At 39.4% G+C, this 8813-nt stretch overlaps 1 long non-coding RNA gene across 1 annotated transcript in view; it reads right to left on the bottom strand.

Annotated features, from left to right (window-relative positions):
- Positions 1-683: 683 nt before the first annotated feature.
- The window catches only part of LOC134808435 (uncharacterized), a 28105-nt gene continuing 19975 nt past the window's right edge, over positions 684-8813 (bottom strand). Inside the window, exons 4-5 of the long non-coding RNA XR_010151343.1 lie at positions 4675-4753; positions 684-1308 (exon numbers count right to left, since the gene is read on the bottom strand). This is a non-coding gene — a long non-coding RNA (uncharacterized LOC134808435). The remainder of the gene's footprint in view (positions 1309-4674; positions 4754-8813) is intronic.

The raw sequence follows: 8813 nt of genomic DNA, 5'->3' as shown, positions 1-8813 counted from the left end.
TTTAAAGGCTGTTCTATGTCACAGGGATAACAATTTGACTTTCACAAACTGTATTTCAGACGTACAAGGTCTTCATTTTGATGAAGAGGGGCTGTGGGAACATAATCTGATGCCTGTTCAAAATGTACCAGAAGTGCACGCATGTGTATGCAGGCATGAGCGCACACATACACACACACACACACACACAAAACCCCATTGGGATTCCATTTAGCGCACACACAGACCCCACTGGGATTCCAGTTAGCGCGCACACACACACACACACAGACACACACACACAGCCCATTGGGATTCCAGTTATTTACCTCGAGATGGATGCTTGCTGATGTTCCAAAACCTCTTTAGGTCTTAAGGCAAAGGGCCTTTTGAATGCATAAACCCTTACCTAGATGGAATAGACAGCAGCAATCATTGTCAACAACCTGAAATATATATTGAGTAGTTCCCATGCTAGACATTAGAGACATAAAGATGCAGAAGAGGCCATCGCCTTAAGGGGAATAATCCCGTTCAGACAAATGAGAATACATGGTGTAATGAGCTATCTCTTATAGGAAAGATGAAGACCAATCACCAACAGACCAGAATTCCAATATTTCACCAACTTGTAATATTATTCCAACTTCTTCACATTCACTTAATTCTCATAGAGCAGTAACCAGAGTTTTGTGTTCTTTTTCTTTTTCTCTTCTTCTTCTTTTTTTTTTTTTAAAAACAAAGTCTTGCTTTGTCGCCCAGGGTGAAGTGCAGTTGTGCGATCTCGACTCACTGCAGCCTCCACCTTTTGGGTTCAAGAGATTCTCATGCCTGAGCCTCTTGAGTAGCTGGGATTACAAGCATCTGCTACCATGCCTGGCTAATTTTTGTCTTTTTAGTAGAGACAGGGGGTTTTATCACATTGGTCAGGCTGGTCAGTTTTGTGTTCTTAGTAGAGAGTTCTACCCTGTTATGTCAGAGAAGGAAAATGTCTTTTGATTTCATTTCAATGAAATGTCTATTCATTAATTACATCTTCACTGGCATTTCATACAGGATTAAGACTATCTTCTTTGCCTTAATGGTGTACTGTGTGCATTGTTCCTTACCCATCGTAGCAGCTTTGAAGGTCTTTTATCCATATTAGTATTTTCCAGTACCAGAAAACCAAGTCTTGAAAGAAGAACTTCATGTCTTATCCATGGACACGCCATGGTTCCAGAATGTGTTGTCAGTTGATAAGATAGGCTTGATTTGTTACTGGTCTTAATGAGGGCTTTAGGTCAGCACACCAGGCAATGTAGGAGTTCTGGGACTGTTAGGGAAGGCCTGATGGAGAAAATGGAATGTTAGCTGGGCTTTAAAGAGAAAGTAGAAATTAGATCACTGGGGGAGGGGGTAATGTAAAAAACATTCCAGGTAAGAGAAAGTGCTTAGCAAGTAAGAAAGCATCCAAAATATTAGAAAGTACCAGGCTGGTGCAGTGGCTCACACCTGTAATCCCAGCACTTTGGGAGGCCAAGGCAAGTGGATCACTTGAGGCCAGGAGTTCAAGACCAGCCTGGCCAATATAGTGAAACCCTGTCTCTACTAAAAATACAAAAGTTAGCGGGGCACGGTGGCATGAACCTGCAGTCCCAGCTACTTGTGGGGCTGGGGCTGAGGCTGAGAATCTCTTGAACCTGGGAAACAGAGGTTGCAGTGAGCCGAGATCACACCACTGTACTACAGCCTGGGCAACAGAGCGAGACTCTATCTCAAAAAATAAATGAATAAATAAGTAAAATAAAAAATAAAATGCTTACAGGAACTTCAACCACAATTTTTCTTGTTCACTGATAGTAAATCTAATAGAGAATTCAGGATTTATCTTACACTTGAAATTTTGTTACTAATTACTGAAAAATTATCTACAAGCACCCAATTGTGAGTTTTACAGAAACCTGGTCTCAGGAGTTATGAACCAAAGATTCACCAGTGGACTCCGCAGGGTTTTCAGATCCCCTGAAATCATGTGCTAGGTGCTGACTGCATTTTTCTGGAGAGGCTATAATGGTTTTCATTTATCTGATTCCTCTAAAATGGTAAAAATCACCAATGGAAGGGAGCCACACATCCTGTAGCAGAAACTTCTAAAAAACCAGGAAAAAGATGAAACATGGTACCATGTACCTGCTCAGCCTCTACAGATCCTGCTTCTGGAAGTTGAAACAAATTCTTAAAACTTGCACAACTTTTTTTCTAGTGCTTGAATGACCTCTAGTGGCCCCTTAAATTATCACAGCCAATTGCTCACAGCAGGAATTAGGTTGATGCAAAAGAAATTCACAGATTTTGCCATTAAAAGTAATGAACTAAAGAACTAAAAGGTGTGGAGAAATAACAAAATTAAGATGGCATCACAAAGGAGCACCTGGCTCAATTTCAAGTTATTATATAAGCTCCCTACTATCCAACCAAACGTAGTTCACAATACAGTGTGTGTAATTCAAAACAGTTCACCAGATAGTTCAGTACACACCATTTTTTAAATGAAATTTAAATATGATTTTCCCTAAGGTCTTGCATTTCAAATTAATAAAGCATCAGCAAACACCCATGAAGAGAACAGTACCGGAATCAAAGATACAAGAACCTCGGGAATTAACACCCACTCTTTCCTCTCAGTTGAGGCAGCACCAAGAATACAACGTCGACAAAGTATAACTGGAGTAGCAGAAATACTTTGAGAATACAAACTGGCCACAGAACTCAACCTGAGTGAGCACAAGTAACAAATATGGTCCAGGAACTGCTGGGCCAAACTCTCCAAGAGGGAGTGCAGCAGCCGCAACAGCAAGTACCAGTAGAACGAGGGCAGCACATCACCCAGGGTGACCAGCAGGTCTCAGATTACTTCACATGCCCTCTGCCCAGTCCCTTGAGAATTCCTGCAGCAGCAAAACATACCATCTTCCAGGCACTGCTACAGGGAGTCCCAAGCATACTGATACACTTTTATTCACTTATTTCAAAATATTTGTCAGTATCTAGATATACACAAGACACTGTCTAGGCACGGGGGTGGAGTGTTGAACAAGACAATTCACAATCCCTGTTCCAATGGAGCTTGTAGTCTAGTATGGAAAGAGAAATAAATACATAAAATGCCAGGTGGTGATATATGCTGTGAAAAAGGTCAAGTAGAACAAGGGGTTTGGAAATTACAGGGTGCCCATAGTATTCTTTTCTATAAGTTGATCATCTCAATTCAGACTAGCTGTTCTTCAAGCACTCAATAGCCACAGTGGCTGGTGGCTACTATACTGGATAGTGGAACACATCTGAAACTATCATCCATGCCTTTTTAGTTCACAATCTTTATCCTCTTTCTTTCTGAATCCTAAGAGAATTCATCCAACTGATCTTCAAATTCACTAACTCAGCTTCCTAAAGTATCCATACTCTACTGCAACTACTGAATCATTTAATTCAACAGTCATATTTTACATATTCAGAGGCTCTTTCTTCACAGCTCCTGAGCAACAAATGCCTGCTCTGACGACGCAGGAATATCCTCTAAAATCTTGGGACTTTGTCTTGGACTTTATGTTCTCTCCCATCTCCTACAGCTACTCCATCTCACTGGAGACCTTTTGCTCTGAGCCATCAGAAGGAACCCCCATTTTTAAGATCCTAAGCCTTCTCATCTTCCTGGTAATACTGCCCTATATGCTCAATCTTTTAGATAAAAATCTACTGGACACATCTCTGAGAACCAAGTTGGGTACCATCAGTAATCACATAGGTAACAATTCATTTATTTTAGGCCCCCCAAAAAAGGAAAAAATTAGACTTAATGGCATTTTACTAGTAGCTCAGAGATCCAACAGTTTGCAGGAAATAGAGATGTAATTGTAAGCAAGGGAAATACAGTGAAATTAAACTAATCTCCACCCAGACACTGTAAGGCCAGCTGGTATACTATCCCAGCAATTGGCTACTGCAGTGAATGGCACAGAGATAAAAGTTTCCAATTCCTCTTAAGGCTCCAAATACCAGTTGGCTACTATAGTGGACAACACAGACATAGAAAGTTTTCCAATTCCTCTTGAAGCCCCAAATACCACACAACCAGCTTCAGCTCTACAAAATCCTCTCTCCTTAACCCTTTTTAACCTCCTTCAGGACCTCTTGCTATTTCCCCTAAAAAGCCTTGGTTCTTTTCACCTACACTGACTCTTGAGCCTCTCCCAGTTCAAGGTATAAAACTCTATTACCAATAAAGTGTAATATACATTAACAGAATAGGTAGAAAGTAATCTTTCATACGAAAACACTAAAAGCCAGAAGAATTTGAATTTTGAATTATAAGCTATGATTTAATTAGGAAATACATTAGCTGTAACAAAATGTTGGACAGACTACAAGAAAACGGGAAATGAACAAGTCTTATTCAAAAACAAATGAAATAATGATGAGTAGGTTTCACAAGCCTTGTTAACTCTGCTGTGCCATTTTAATGATGGACTACATTGTAAATGAGCTGCTATGTTTAAGCCTAAAGGTCTGTTGAGGTGATAAGTTTTTGAACAATTTCCACAATCCCACAAAGAAAAGTCAAGTGAAGGTCAAGGAAAGCCGCATGTTCTAAATTACAGAATCAACAACAGTATTTCTTGTCATTCATCACATTTCAGTCATAAAAGACATTACCTCAACAACAGGTGTATTTTCCTGGAGATCAGTTTTGTGCGAAGCCAGTAAACCAATCACCCGAGCAACCTTGGCCCGTCTGTAAACGGAGAGAAAACAGGCTCTGAAGAGAAGAGTCAGGGACCGAGGAAACTAACCCCAGCTAGTTACATTATGCAATGATGAGCATTAGATATAAGACTGTGAAATAAAAATTGAATGTGACAGGTCAGGCCCACACTCCCCCATGTACACAGCCCAGAGAAACTCTCCCTCGTATACACAGGGAGACATGAACTGTAATGTCTGCTGCAATTCTGCAACAGCAACAAAATTTAAACAAGTTATGGTGTAATAGTAAAAGGAAAAACAAAATTTGTTAAAAGCCTTAACCAGAGAAAAGAGCAACACAGTAATTAATCATTTTATTGCTGAGTACAGAGGCATTTGGCTAAAAGTCTCTTTTCTACTTGATAGTAGATCAGTGAGTTTCTACATAAGTGCTAAATATCTGAACAATAACATATCTGTATGTATTCATTTTAAAAGAAATTTTTACAATCAAAAGTTTCTAAAATATTGTACTATTTCCATAAACACTAGTCTTAATGAGGTGTTCCTTTAGTATCCAGCAGAAAACTGAATTTGATGAATCACAATTAATAAATCACATTCAGTGTGATTTGAAAAGGTATTTCGTGCAGAAAAATTAGTTTTGATGAGATTTTTTTCTAATTGAAACAAATGGTGAGTTGATGAGAACTGCACTCATTTAGTGATGTCTGCATGTTGTCTTGAATAATCAATACGTACCTTAGTCAGCTTTTATTTTTTACCTTCTTAAAATAAACCTATGTGGCACCCATGGAGGAAAACAAATCAGATTCAGAGACGTACTTCAGGGAAAATGTCTGCGTTATCACAACTCTAACATACAGAAATAATTCTTAGAAATTTCAACACTTATTAAATTGCCCATTAAAATTTCTTAACATATACAAATTAAAGAAGACCTAGGCAATTGTAGAACTAGCATCCTACCTCTGAATAAAAAGATTATAGTTTAAAAGTAATCATTTTGAAAAATATCTGTAGGATAATTGGAAAAGCCATCCTCCCACCACAACCCCCCAAGTAGCTGGGACTACAGGCGTGCACCACCACGCTCAGCTAATTTTTTTACTTTTTGTAGAGATGGGGTCTTGCTATGATGCCCAGGCTGGCCTTGAGCTCCTGACAAACAATCCTCCCATCTCAGCCTCCCAAACTGCTGGGATTACAGGCCTGAGCCACTGCACCTGCCTGTCTATCTCTTTTCAAAGACAAGCTCAAAATACTTTTGAAACACTGAACCATTTTTCAATCTATAAAAGTAAATAATGCTACCAGATTTAATCAATGGAAATAAAAATGTATCAACAAGCCAATTATTTTCCCTAATATGACCAAAACAATTCCTATTAGAACAAAAGAAAACACACTACCTAAAAACCCTATACTTTTAAAATAGAAACTTTAAATAGCTTATGAATAGTCACTTTTTACCAAAATCCTAAATACAAGTACCACATGCCCCACAGACAACACCCTCACAGTACAGGTTCCTTCTCAAAATTCAGGTTTTCTCAGGTCACCACTCCAGGTGCCTCCAGTGACTTGATACTGTACCTCAGAACCAACCCATCTCCATGACGGCATCTAAGGCACCACTGTCTACCAAACCTTTGTGCACTGACAAATGTCCCACATCTGCACTGTTCAATCCAGTATCCACTAGACACATGACTATCAAGCACATAATATATGACACATGCAAGTGAGGAACAACATATTTTATTTAATTAATTTTTTTTTTTTTTTTGGGGAGACAGGGTCATCCAAGCTAGAGAGCAGTGGCGCAGTCTCCGCTCACTGCAATGCCTCCCGGGATCAAGTAATCCTCCCAACTCAGCCTCCCAAGTAGCCGGGACTATAGGTGTGTGTCACCACACCTGGCTAATTTTTGTATTTTTAGTAAAAAACAGGGTTTCACCATGTTGTCCAGGCTGGTCTTGAGCTCCTGAGCTCAAGTGATCTGCCCACCTCAGCCTCCCAAAGTGCTGGGATTATAGGCGTGAGCCACTGTATTTGGCCTTAATTTTTATTTTAAAAATTACCCCCACAGTAGAGGGTGAGAGAGACAGTACCCTGGGGTAATTACTCATCTTTCATGTGCCTAGTCCTGGTTACCTCATAAGTAGGACCAATAACAATACATACCTCATGTTGTTAAAAGAATCAAAGGAGATAATCCATGTGCAGAAAGTACCATTTTGTCTGACAATACATGCTGAATGAGTAAGGTACTATTAATTTAATTAATTTAAATAACCCCCATGAAGTGAATGGCTACCACATTAGAGCAGAACTAAAATTTTGCAGTTACTTATTCATTCGTTGACTGGTTTATTGTCTGTCTCCCCGACCAGCCCAGAAGATCCATGAAGGCAGGGCTGTATCCCGGTCGCCACTGTGACACCTAGACAGTGCTTGGAGCGCACTCGGGCATCTAAAAATGTTTGTTGAACAAATATATCAACATTAAAAGCAAAATAAACACATTAGTAGGAAAGGAGTGCATAAAAGTATGGCTGTACAAGGCAAACAAAATGCAAACAGGATTGCCAATGTAAATCTCAGCAGAATTCAAGGCTAAACTCTTCAGAAAAAGATTCCCTTTAAACTAAACACCATATGACCTACAAAAGATCTAAGGTGTGACTCTTTATACGCCAAATAACAAAGCACGCAAAGTAAACCCATAGCAGTGGTAAACTTCAATTTTCTTCTCTTCCAAGCCCAGAGAGAAGGCAATAACGAATATATTAATCAATACATTCATACATTCAAGCATCCTAAATAAAACTAATGAAGTCAAAGTAACAGACGTATCTATCAAACTCTACACCCTACAAACAGTGAGCACCCTTACTCAGTGGGAGGCTGCATAGGATGGTGTCTAGCACTCTAGAATTCAAAGTCTTGGACCTAGCTCTGGCCCACCATTGGAGGTGAGGGAGACAGTACCCTGGGATAATTACTCATCTTTCATGGGCCTGGTAGGCACAACAAGTAGGACCAATAATAATATGTACCTCATGTTGTTCTGAGAATCAGGAGATAATCCACATGCAGAAATTCCACTGTGTCCTGACAATTTGTGCTGACTGAGCAAGCTACTAGTACTACATTATTATCAATAGTTGACTACATTCATGGCATACATTAAAAATGATTTTATATTGGACCACAAAGATAAATTATTAGAATTCCCTAGGGCAGAAATTATAAAGGACTCATTTTGATGTAGTAAAAGGAAAAAAGTAAAAATAACAAATGCAAACAAAAAAACCTAGACACGTGTGGAGTTAAAAGCACTTCTCCTGGGCATGGTGGCTCACGCCTGTAATCCCAGCACTTTGGGAGGCCAGGGCAGGCTGATTACTTGAGGTCAGAAGTTCAAAACCAGCCTGGCCAACATGGTGAAATGCCATCTCTACTAAAAAATACAAAAATTAGTCAGGCGTGGTGGTGGGCGCCTGTAATCCCAGCTACTTGGGAGGCTGAGGCAGGAGAATCGCTTGAACCCAGGAGGCGGAGGTTGCAGTGAGCCAAGATCATGCCACTGCACTCCAGCCTGGGCAACAGAGCGAGACTCCTTCTCAAAAATAAATAAATAAATAAATAAATAAATAAATAAATAAATAAAATAAAGCACTTCTAAACCTTATACATCATATTAAAAAATGAAAACTTTGGCCAGGTACAGTGGTTCACACCTGTAATCCCCAGCACTTTAGGAGGACAAGATGGAAGGATCACTAAGGCCAGGAGTTCAAGACCAGCCTGGCCAACAAAGTGAGACCTTGTCTCTAAAAAAAAAAAAAAAAAAAAAAAAAAAAAATTTAATTTAGCCAGGCATGGTGGCATGTACCTGTAGTCCCATTCCAGTCTGGGGAACACAGTGAGATCCTATTTTTTTTAGAGTGAGTCTCTAAAAATAATAATAAAAAAACACATAAAAGAAACAAAAGGAAAAATAAAAGGGAAAGGGAAAGCATCCGTAAATCACAATCGTGTAAGTAACACAGATGCAAACTTATGAGATATTCTCTGTCTTT

Source organism: Pan troglodytes, chromosome 16, assembly GCF_028858775.2.
Source record: "Pan troglodytes isolate AG18354 chromosome 16, NHGRI_mPanTro3-v2.0_pri, whole genome shotgun sequence".
Taxonomy (NCBI): Eukaryota; Metazoa; Chordata; class Mammalia; order Primates; family Hominidae; genus Pan; species Pan troglodytes.
This window is presented reverse-complemented; position numbering and strand designations above follow the sequence as displayed.